We start from the raw sequence: 12,339 nt of genomic DNA, 5'->3' as shown, positions 1-12,339 counted from the left end.
GTCATATTATCTGGTGTTCAATATGAATGAGTGAGAGCTTCTTCTGCTCATTCACACTAACATTGCTAAATAAAACAGCAATATAAACTTACTTATGATATAAACAACAGGTCAAATGTAAGTGTGTGTTGTTACTAACAGCTAAATATGACTCATTATTCTTCTTCTTCTCTTACAGCAACTGTTCTGGAGGAACCACAGGATGTAAGAGCTTTTACTTGTTGCTTATTCACTGTAAGATCAAAGTTGATCAAACGTATCATATATTTCTTTCCTCTCTTCAGCTGCTGCAGATGTGCTGCCCCTTAAGCCTCCAGTGCCACTTCCACAGGAGCTGAGGTTTGTTCTGCCCGAGTCTGGAAGTACTTCAGCTCCAGGTCTGACATTTTAATAGAATAATCTAAACAAACATAAACCTATATTGTGGTGTTTTGGTTGTTTCAGATGCAGCTCGTCCCACACATTCTGCATCTGATGCTCCTGGAGAAGAGACAACCCAAAGTGAGTGAGCTCCATGTGTGTCTGTGTCTGTCTCAGTCAAACCATCACAGAGTGAACAGATGAATGCTTCATGCTCCATGTGTGTCTGTGTCTGTCTCAGTCAAACCATCACAGAGTGAACAGATGAATACTTCATGCTGACTGTAGTTTCACAGCCAGTGCAGTGGTTCTAAATGTGTGTCATGTGTTGTATTTCATGTGCACACGTGTTGCTTATCACTAAAACATTCATCTGTTTTGTTCTGTAGTTCCTCCTCCAGTGAAGCTTCAGCCGCAGTCGTCACAACAGGCCGCCTCCCCCTCCACTGCCCCTGAGCCAATCAGCCAACAGCGCGCTACACCCGACCACAAAACTACATATTTGTCATTACATCATCATCACATCAAATTATTAAATGCATCATCTTCACTCAACATCAGCCCGAAAAAGCTGGAGCAAACACAGACACTCTGGCAACACCACAACTCTGCCTGTCGTCACCACGACAACTGTCGTCACCACGACCATCACCTCGTCTCCTACAGCTCTGACCATCACCGTCTCTTTCTTAGGACGCCCTGAGCAGCAGCCCTGAAGAAACACCACCTTTAAGGACATTGTGGACACAGAGTTCTTCCAGAGGGAGCTGGAGGCCACAAGACAGAGAGAGGAGGAAAGGAAGCAACAGAAGAGGAAGAGAGAGGAGTCACCTGCCCCAGGGAGAACGTGCAGGTTCTGCCCCAGGGAGAACGTGCAGGTTCTGCAAACTGGTGCTGAAGCAGGCCCTGCACAGTCCTCACATCCACACATACTTCCCTGGACTCTATATATCTGTATATTTAATGTAAATACTACTGTCAAGTAATGAATGCTGTCTGAAGTGTAAATAAATTAAACTTAATATTTCTGGTATTTTCCCTGTCAATAAATATTCTTAAAAGTACATGTTTTTTTGTGTTTTCTTTCCAATATAACAATACAACAATATTATTTAAATGATTGAGATATCATATCATTAACAATATGAGTCAATGTTTTATTTCTCTGCAGAACATAAACTGAACACAATAGTACAGTTCAGTGCTGCAGTGTTAGAGATGTGATAGTGTGACCTCTGACCCCTGCGGACTAAACACCTGGAGTTTTCTGACCCACTCCAAGTTTATTTATGCAGAAGGTGTGACGTGGGTAAATCTCTTAAGGTGAAGCAGAAATCACTATTTGTGATCAATTTGTGATTTTATTAAAATTGCAAATCAGTACCAGCAGCTGCATGTGAGTCCTTCTCATGATCTGACCTTTTAACAAGTGCAAACTGACACACCAACTCATAAACTTTATACATTTAATGTTTGAACTCATAAACTTTGTACATTTAAAGTTTTGATCCTTTGAAACGTTCCTTTTCTTCTGGGCACAGCAGGAATTGAACTCTGGTTTCTTGAGATGAATTTGTGAACGAACACGAATCTCTGCATTCTGATTGGTTGGCCTTCATCACAGTGGCACATGGCACACAGGCTCATTCTGATTGGCTGGCGCTCTATGCCCACTATCCACGGCTGGCCCCTGGATGAGAGTCAGGAATCCTAACCGCTAGACCATATGGGAAGGCTTTGAGAAGGTAAGAGTTGATTTCATGGTAAAGAAGATAAACCAATGGGTACGAGAAGTGAACCTGGTTTTGTCTGACCAAGAGTGTAGAGTGTTTAATCGAAAGAAAAGAAAAAAGGACACACAGAAATAGTTCATTTTCTCGCTACGTTATGCCACACGTTTCCCTCCCTTGCCTAATTTATTCGATAAAGTAGCCGAAATAGCTCAGTTGGGAGAGCGTTAGACTGAATATCTAAAGGTCCCTGGTTCAATCCCGGGTTTCGGCAGGTGTACCTGAATGTTAGTCTTTGCTCAAAAATACAATGAATAGGAATGCTGGGCCTATTGGATATTTTGCGAGATCAGGACATAAATGGCCTGGAAAGGATCTATAAAACATAAACAGCATGCTTTCATTGGAACATTGTTAGCATGAACATGTTTGGTAACATGTTTGGTTTCGCTGAATGTTGTACCCAAGACCTTCTGCGTGTAGGGCAGATGTGATGACCACCACACAATGAAACCATGAAGCAGAAGTTTGCCTACTTCAATGCTGCTCTCTTTGATATAGCCCAATGATCAAATGTCATACTTATTTTCAAAACAGGACATCCGGTAGAAAGGTGTGGTTCAACGGTATAGCCGTTAGCGCTCTGAATCCAGAGTTTTTCTTCATTTCTTATTGCAATTAGATGCACAAGTCTTTTATGGACATGCCTAGATTCTCGTCTCTGTGGCGCAATCGGCTAGCGCGTTCGGCTGTTAACCGAAAGGTTGGTAGTTCGAGCCCATCCAGGGACGACTGCTCACCTTGCCAGAGCAAGCAAGAAATACAATCCCAGAAGTAACCACTGTATGTAATTATGTAAGGAAACCAGGAAATCGTTATGGCGCTGCGGCTTCCTTGGTCAAAGGGCCTGTTTATTAAACAGGAAATGCCTACTTTTTGTCTATGAAAAATATTTACAAGGACAGAGAAGCACACAAGAAGAGCCCTCAAACCCATACCTTTCTCCCTCAAGTTTACTGCTGCTACACTTTGCATTAAGAGAGGGAAAAGTATTGCTGCACATCAAGATTATTTGCACTGTTTTCACTCCTTGTTTCTCATTTTTTTGGCAAGGGATGATTGATGTAAGACTTGTAGCTTTGGATGACCGTTATCCTTCCAAGGAGGAGTCTGCGGTTCCATGGTGTAATGGTTAGCACTCTGGACTTTGAATCCAGCGATCCGAGTTCAAATCTCAGTGGAACCTTGAGTGCCCAGAGAGCAGCGCTACTCTTTTGAAAAAGTGCAGAAACAAGAAGAATCTTTGGGTAAAATCTGTGATTACCCCCTGAAAGGAGCCAACCAAAGCATACAAACTAAACAAAGCTGTTAAAATCTGGAGCTGGTTTTCTTATGACCAAGCTTATGATTCAACGCCTGGATTACAAAAGGCGTAAACGTTTCACCGCATTGCAAAAGAAACTCAAATGAAAAGCATTGATGTGTTGAAGGAATCCTTTGACTTGGAGAGACAGGACTTTTATAGGACTTATTATAAGCAAGAAATGAAACAAAGAAACGACCACTATAATCCTCTGACAGTAATCTTTGTTGAAACCAATCAATCAGAACTTGCGAGGGGAATCATTTCTAAATGATCTCAATGCATTGGTAATCTGGACAACGTTCTGCTAAGTATATTCTAAACCAATGGGAACGAGAAGTTAACCTGGTTTTGTCTGACCAAGAGTGTGGAAATGTAGGAACAGCCCTGAGGAAGACCACAAAATCACATGCCTGAAGGGGAAAAATATGTTTTTTTCACCACACCATGTCAAAGTGCCCATTATTCACAAGGAAATGCTAACTGCTGGAGAACCCAGCAGGCAAACCACTATCAGGTGTGTTGGGGCTGTGCTGTTGCTAAAAAATAATGGACTGAAATTCACAGGGCACTGCAGACTGTTTTTGACTTTTCCATCCCACTCAAATTTAAAACTATGTACTTGGGCCTCAACACTCCTGCCATGGACACAATAAATGGATACCCTTGGAACATACTTTTGGCTGTAGAGAAAAAGGCCATCACAAAGAAATGCTCGACACCAACCACGCCAACGATCAAAGACTTGACTGACATAGTAACAGACATTAGACATTGGATGAATGGAAAACAGTGACATTCAGGCTTAACTTGGATAAGCACTAATTTGATTGACTTGGACCAAGTAGGACCCTTATTTTCATTTAAATGTGATTTTGTTTTTATTTTATGTTATGTTATGTTTTATGTAACTATTAAGTTCTTTAATTACGATTTTTGCTCCCTGGTCGTGTCCTGTATTGTTTTATGTTTAATCAAAAGAAAAGAAAAAAGGACACACAGAACTAGTTCATTTTCTCGCTACGTTATTCCTGGTTCAATCCTGGGTTCGGCATGTGTACCTGAATGTTAGTCTTTGCTCAAAAATACAATGAATAGGAATGCTGGGTCTATTGGATATTTTGCGAGATCAGGACATAAATGGCCTGGAAAGGATCTATAAAACATAAACAGCAAGCTTTCGTTGGAACATTGTTAGCATGAACATGTTTGGGAACATGTTTGGTTTTGCTGAATGTTGTACCCAAGACCTTCTGCGTGTAGGGCAGATGTGATGACCACCACACAATGAAACCATGAAGCAGAAGTTTGCCTACTTCAATGCTGCTCTCTTTGATATAGCCCAATGATCAAATGTCATACTTATTTTCAAAACAGGACATCCTGTAGAAAGGTGTGGTTCAACGGTATAGCGGTTAGCGCTCTGAATCCAGAGTTTTTCTTCATTTCTAATTGCAATTAGAGGGGTAACCCTTTCATGGGTATGTTAAGATTCTCGCCTCTGTGGCGCAATCGGCTAGCGCGTTCTGCTGATAGGCGAAAGGTTGGTGGTTTGAGCCCACCCAGGGACGACTGCTCACCTTGCCAGAGCAAGCAAGAGATACAATCCCAGAAGTAACCACTGTTGTATGGATTATGTTGTACAATTATGTATGGAAACCAGGAAATCATTACGGCGCTGGGGCTTCCTTGGTCAAAGGGCCTGTTTAGTTAACCCTTTAAGCGCCAAAGTCGCAGAAATGCAACTTTACCGTACAAGGAAATTAATGAAATAATAGTAGAAAATGAATCACTTCAGTCATTGGTCGGTTCGGTGCAACTTCCCTTTATTAGCCAGGTATGATCCAGGGCAGATCCGGTAAGGAAAAAAATGGCTGGAGGAAGTTCACGTGGCATGCAATTTACAGCAGATTCTGACTCTGAAGGGTATTATCTCCCCGAGAGTGACGATGGATTTCCAAGTGGAGATGAAGGGACTTCGAAACAACGGACAGGTGCAAAGGACAGACGGAGGCGAGGAACCAGTGGAACCAGTGGCTGCAGTAAAACTTGCCCGGTGGATGAGAGCTGGGACATGCTGAGAGAGGTCGAGGTATTTGAGGCATGGATCAAACCTTTTGAAGACCCAGTTGGCTACACAGGAGAGATGGATCTGACGGATGCTAATCCATTTGATATTCTGTCACTCTTTCTGACCGATCAGTTTTGGACTTTCATTACTGATGAGACAAATAGATATGCACATCAGTGTATGGCACCTATGATTCTGAAGCCACATTCAAGATTTCTTGAGTGGTATGATGTATCAGTCACCGAAATGAAAGCTTTCTTCGCTTTGCATCTCTCCATGGGCCTTGTTGAGAAACCTGAAATCGAGGATTACTGGGGAACATTTTGGCTTACACAAACGCCTGGATTTGGAAATGTAATGTCAAGAAACAGATTTGAAATCATTCTTTCGTTCTTTCATTTTGTCAACAATAATGATTATGTGAGAACAGGCGAGCCCGGGCACGATAAACTGTTCAAAGTCCGCCCAATAATAGATTTGATTATTCCCAAATTTGCAGCAGTTTACAGTCCAATCAAGGAGCTTTCTTTAGATGAAATGACAATAGCTTTCAAGGGGAGATCTTCACTAAAATGTTACTCTCCGAATAAACCTGACAAATATGGCTATAGAGTGTATGCCCTGAGTGAAAGCTGTTCAGGGTATGTTTTGCGCTGGTCAATGCACACTGGACAGTACAAAAATAATGCAAGCAACATCAGTGCAACACACGCAGTTGTCCGTGAGTTGGTTTCTCCCTTTACGGGCAAAGGACACGAGATTTACATGGACAGTTACTATACCTCGCCTGTAATTGCAAATGAATTAGCAGATTTGGAAACTGGACTGTGTGGGACGGTAAGGATTACCAGGTTGGGGATGCCAAAATGCCTTGGTAAAAGTGTCTTACAGCTGAAAAAAGGAGATGACCCAGTTTTTTGCAGAAAGGGAAAACTCCTGGCTTGTGCTTGGCACGATACTAAACGTCTCACCATGTTGTCCACAGTCCATGGAAATGATTGTGTTCAGAGGAGGATCCGATCCAAGACAGATGACACTGGCTTCCGTGACATCAAAAGACCTGTATGTGTCGACCAGTACAACGCCTACATGGGTGGAGTGGACACTGCTGACCAGAGGATGAAGACATACCTCTTTCCACACAGGTCCCGGAAATGGTATCATCGCATATTCAATGCCATTATAAGCATAAGTATTGTCAACTCACACATCATATACACCAAATCCACTCCAGGCCCACACAAACCTTTAAAGGTTTACATTCAGAACATTATTGATGCATTACTGGCTGATCACTCCAAAAAACAAGAAAGGCGCTCAAGACCGGAGGGTGAAATGCCACAGAGACTCACAGAGCGTCATTGGCTTTGTCAAGCAGAGGGACGTCCAGACTGCGCCGTGTGCTCTGACCGCTCTCGTACCAAAGGCAGGCGGCAAACAAAGTACAGGTGCCGTCTGTGTGGCGTTGGCCTCTGTGCGGTTCCATGCAACGAGAGATACCATACGCTAAAAAACTTTAAATGCTGTCATTTGGATATGTAAAAGTGCAGGGTACCTTGACCCTGGATGGACATCTTTTCTGTGATGGCTCTCTCCTTTCTTCACTGCTTTCTCCACAACCTGCCTGGCACCAATGATGGATGTATAAGTTGGAAAAATAAAAAAAATGAAAAAAATACATAATAAATACCGTGTTTGTCATCATTTGGTCAGAACTTGTAATCAGGGCCCGAGTTTGAAGATGTGAGCAAAAGGGGTGAAAATGGGTTAAAATGTGAAAAAACACCAAAATGAGCAAAATGAAATAATCCCCCATCATCAGTGCACAGTTTGCCCCCAGAAAAGCACTCCCCTGGGGCCTGGAGGTGATCTGACCACCAGAATATAGTACCATATACCCCTGCTGGACTTAGAAAAAAAAACGAGCTTCCAGCCAATAGTACACTATACCCGAGGGACTCTGTCGTTTTTCGGCAATAGTACACTATACCCGAGGGACTCTGTCGTTTTTCGGCAATAGTACACTATACCCGAGGGACTCTGTCGTTTTTCGGCAATAGTACACTATACCCGAGGGACTCTGTCGTTTTTCGGCAATAGTACACTATACCCGAGGGACTCTGTCGTTTTTCGGCAATAGTACACTATACCCGAGGGACTCTGTCGTTTTTCGGCAATAGTACACTATACCCGAGGGACTCTGTCGTTTTTCCGGGCCGTAGTATGAAGTTGTGAGCAAAAGGGGTGAAAATGGGTTAAAATGTGAAAAAACACCAAAATGAGCAAAATGAAATAATCCCCCATCATCAGTGCACTGTTTGCCCCCAGAAAAGCACTCCCCTGGGGCCTGGAGGTGATCTGACCATCATAGTATAGCACCATATGCCCCTGAGGGACTTAGAGTAAAAACCGAAATAGTACACTATACCTGAAAAGACTCTGTCATTTTTCGGCAATAGTACACTATACCCGAGCGACTCTGTCGTTTTTCGGCAATAGTACACTATATACCGTTGGACTTAGTCATTTTTTGGGCTCGTGGAAATAAGCGTTCAGCTCAAGAGTCCCGGGCTAAATCACGCTGCTCCCGAGAAATTCCTACGCTGCTCTCACGCGGGATGTGCAAAATGGTAATGCTGGGAGGGACGGGCGGGCGGTTTTTGAGAATGACGTTTTTCGCAATCGAAACAGGTACATTTCCTGGTTGTGCGGCTACCGGGGGAGGAGCTCGTTTGACGGACACACGAGAACCGCGATCGATGGGCCCCGTTCTGGTTTTATCCAGCTTCCAAGGCTCCTTCACAGCCGTAATCTCAAGTCATGGTTCGGAGGTGCGGAGGTGAGCGTCGGATCACGGAGCCTCTGAATGGAGCCCCGCGCTCCGCGCTCCTCCGCGCTCTAAGCGCCGCTCAGACCGGGCATGAGAGGGTCTATTTTCGGCTTGATTTTACCAGACTCGCGGGCACTTCCAGAAGCTTGCTGTTTGCTCTGATTGCTCGGGGCAGAGCACAGTGTCACGCTGACCACGGGCTGTACGCGGAGGTGACCCGCTCCGTGATCTTAGCTTCGCCCAGACCCAGGGCCATCCACCCCGCACACGGCCAGACTTTGCCCGGCCAGGGAGCACCTTCTGCGGGTCGGAGGCTCCGGGTCGGAGCCCCTGGAGCCTGGAGCCCTCACCGGGCCCCGAACTCGGCTGCCGGAGGCAGTGCAGTGCCTCATGGATAAAAGTGCACCCAGCCGGTCTCGAACTCGCGTGAGCATGAATCAACCATGAAAATGGTACAAATCATGGTTCTATGTATACCAGACAAGGAGCTTGGTCGACGGGCACACATGACCCGCCATCGTAGGGCCCCATTCTGGTTTTATCCAGCTTCGAAGGCTCCTGCGCACTGCGGTTTTGTTTACATTTTGCGGCTGTGGTTTGCTCCGGCTAACCTCACGCCGGACACGTTGGAAGCGAGGCCGAGACAGAGGTCCCACCAGGCGCGGGGCGTCAGTCTGACTGGCTTCCCCCGCGCCTGGCCCCTTGTCTCCGGAGATGGGACCGTCACTCACCCCCGCACTGAAGGACGCGCGGCTTGAAGGATGATGGCTGTGCTTAGCCCCTGTGCCAGGTGCTCTGAGCCAGTCCCCTTCAGCCTCAACGCGTCCGGTGGGAACACAGTCCGGGCCCATTGTCACTCACCCCCGCGCAGCAGGAGGCGCGGCTTGAAGGATGATGGCTGCGCTTTGCCCCTGGGCCCAAGGGCTCTGCGCCAGTCCCCTTCAGCCTCAACGTGTCCGATGGCTCTGCGCGGGGCGGGGGGCAGGGCCGGCGCATACTTTTGGTCCGACTCCGGTCCCTTCCTCGTCTCTGAGTTTGTCAAATGCAGCGCCTGTCCAGGGCTCACTTTGCTATCAACTGTGGCTGGTCACCGCCATCGTAGGGCCCCGTTCTGGTTTCATCCAGCTTCGAAGGCTCCTGCGCACTGCGGGGTTGTAGGCATTTGTGGTCCTGATTTGCGCTGGCTCACCCTCACGCTGGACACAGCGCCAGATGATATATTTGGTCCGACTCCGGTCCCTTCCTCGTCTCTGAGTTTGTCAAATGCAGCGCCTGTCCAGGGCTCACTTTGCTATCAACTGTGGCTGGTCACCGCCATCGTAGGGCCCCGTTCTGGTTTCATCCAGCTTCGAAGGCTCCTGCGCACTGCGGGGTTGTAGGCATTTGTGGTCCTGATTTGCGCTGGCTCACCCTCACGCTGGACACAGCGCCAGATGATATATTTGGTCCGACTCCGGTCCCTTCCTCGTCTCTGAGTTTGTCAAATGCAGCGCCTGTCCAGGGCTCACTTTGCTATCAACTGTGGCTGGTCACCGCCATCGTAGGGCCCCGTTCTGGTTTCATCCAGCTTCGAAGGCTCCTGCGCACTGCGGGGTTGTAGGCATTTGTGGTCCAGAGCCCCGGCTCTAAATTAAACCTGTTACCCTAGTAGGCCGGCCTCCGGGTCCCCCCTCTCTTCTTCGGTTATGGAGTACATTGGGCGCGGGGGCAGCCAGTGGAGGGCAAGGGCCCTGCCTCCAAGTGTGGTGTAGGGGACAGGGGAGCCAGGGCCTTGGGGTCCTGGTGCTTTTTATCTTTTAAAGTGGCTCAGAGTACCAAGGGCACGGACTTCCAGGGGGCTGCACCAAGGGTGTGTAGCTCGTGTGGGGGTGCTTAAGTGTGGGTACCCGGGGACGAAAGGTGGGCCGGGGCCGGCGCGAGCCTCTGTGGTGAGTGCTGGGCCGTTCCGTTCGAGACCGGCTGGGTGCACCTTTATCCATGAGGCACTGCACTGCCTCCGGCAGCCGAGTTCGGGGCCCAGTGAGGGCTCCAGGCTCCAGGGGCTCCGACCCGGAGCCTCCGACCCGCAGAAGGTGCTCCCTGGCCGGGCAAAGTCTGGCCGTGTGCGGGGTGGGTGAACCCTGCTCCGCCTCACGCGAGTTCGAGACCGGCTGGGTGCACCTTTATCCATGAGGCACTGCACTGCCTCCGGCAGCCGAGTTCGGGGCCCAGTGAGGGCTCCAGGCTCCAGGGGCTCCGACCCGGAGCCTCCGACCCGCAGAAGGTGCTCCCTGGCCGGGCAAAGTCTGGCCGTGTGCGGGGTGTGTGAACCCTGCTCCGCCTCACGCGAGTTCGAGACCGGCTGGGTGCACTTTTATCCAAGAATCAACTGGAGTGTGGAGCTTCTACGGGCCTCCAGGGGCACTGCCGACCCAGAGCTGTGCCCCGGCTTCAGTTCTCTGTATCTCAGGAAGTTTTTTATTTATACATTTATTTCATCCATAATCTCTGGCGCCTAAAGGGTTAACCTGGTTTTGTCTGACCAAGAGTGTGGAAATGTAGGAACAGCCCTGAGGAAGACCACAAAATCACATGCCTGAAGGGGAAAAATATGTTTTTTTCACCACACCATGTCAAAGTGCCCATTATTCACAAGGAAATGCTAACTGCTGGAGAACCCAGCAGGCAAACCACTATCAGGTGTTTTGGGGCTGTGCTGTTGCTCAAAAATAATGGACTGAAATTCACAGGGCACTGCAGACTGTTTTTGACTTTGCCATCCCACTCAAATTTAAAACTATGTACTTGGGCCTCAACACTCCTGCCATGGACACAATAAATGGATACCCTTGGAACATACTTTTGGCTGTAGAGAAAAAGGCCATCACAAAGAAATGCTCGACACCAACCACGCCAACGATCAAAGACTTGACTGACATAGTAACAGACATTAGACATTGGATGAATGGAAAACAGTGACATTCAGGCTTAATTTGGATAAGCACTAATTTTATTGACTTGGACCAAGTAGGCCCCTATTTTCATTTAAAGGTGATTTTGTTTTTATTTTATGTTATGTTATGTTATGTTATGTTATGTTTTATGTAACTATTAAGTTCTTTTAATTACAATTTTTGCTCCCTGGTCGTGTCCTGTATTGTTTTATGTTTAATCAAAAGAAAAGAAAAAAGGACACACAGAACTAGTTCATTTTCTCGCTACGTTATTCATGGTTCAATCCCGGGTTTCGGCATGTGTACCTGAATGTTAGTCTTTGCTCAAAAATACAATGAATAGGAATGCTGGGTCTATTGGATATTTTGCGAGATCAGGACATAAATGGCCTGGAAAGGATCTATAAAACATAAACAGCATGCTTTCGTTGGAACATTGTTAGCATGAACATGTTTGGTAACATGTTTGGTTTTGCTGAATGTTGTACCCAAGACCTTCTGCGTGTAGGGCAGATGTGATGACCACCACACAATGAAACCATGAAGCAGAAGTTTGCCTACTTCAATGCTGCTCTCTTTGATATAGCCCAATGATCAAATGTCATACTTATTTTCAAAACAGGACATCCTGTAGAAAGGTGTGGTTCAACGGTATAGCGGTTAGCGCTCTGAATCCAGAGTTTTTCTTCATTTCTTATTGCAAATTATGGAAATACCGAGATTCTCGTATCTGTGGCGCAATCGGCTAGCGCGTCCGGCTGTTAACCGAAAGGTTGGTGGTTCGAGTCCACCCAGGGACGACTGCTCACCTTGCCAGAGGAAGCAAGAAATACAATCCCAGAAGGAACCACTGTATCTAATTATGTAAGGAAACCAGGAAATCATTATGGCGCTGCGGCTTCCTTGGTCAAAGGGCCTGTTTAGTAAACAGGAAATGCCTACTCTTTTGTCTATGAAAAATATTTACAAGGACAGAAAAGCCCACAAGAAGAGCCCTCAAACCCATACCTTTCTCCCTCAAGTTTACTGCTGCTACACTTTGCATTAAGAGA

At 46.7% G+C, this 12,339-nt stretch overlaps 2 non-coding genes across 2 annotated transcripts; both read left to right on the top strand.

The window, feature by feature from the left end:
• The first annotated feature begins 2,291 nt into the window (after positions 1-2,291).
• On the top strand, positions 2,292-2,364 carry trnaf-gaa (transfer RNA phenylalanine (anticodon GAA)). Its single transcript has one exon. It is a non-coding gene; the product is annotated as a tRNA-Phe (tRNA).
• Positions 2,365-3,264: 900 nt separating this feature from the next.
• trnaq-uug (transfer RNA glutamine (anticodon UUG)) lies at positions 3,265-3,336 on the top strand. Its single transcript has one exon. It is a non-coding gene; the product is annotated as a tRNA-Gln (tRNA).
• The last annotated feature ends 9,003 nt before the right edge of the window (positions 3,337-12,339 follow it).

This window comes from Eucyclogobius newberryi, unplaced genomic scaffold, assembly GCF_026437365.1.
Source record: "Eucyclogobius newberryi isolate DKJ021-1_F unplaced genomic scaffold, fEucNew1.0.hap1 SCAF_83, whole genome shotgun sequence".
NCBI lineage: Eukaryota > Metazoa > Chordata > Actinopteri > Gobiiformes > Gobiidae > Eucyclogobius > Eucyclogobius newberryi.
Note: the sequence above shows the minus strand (reverse complement) of the source record. Positions and strands in the feature narration are given on the sequence as shown.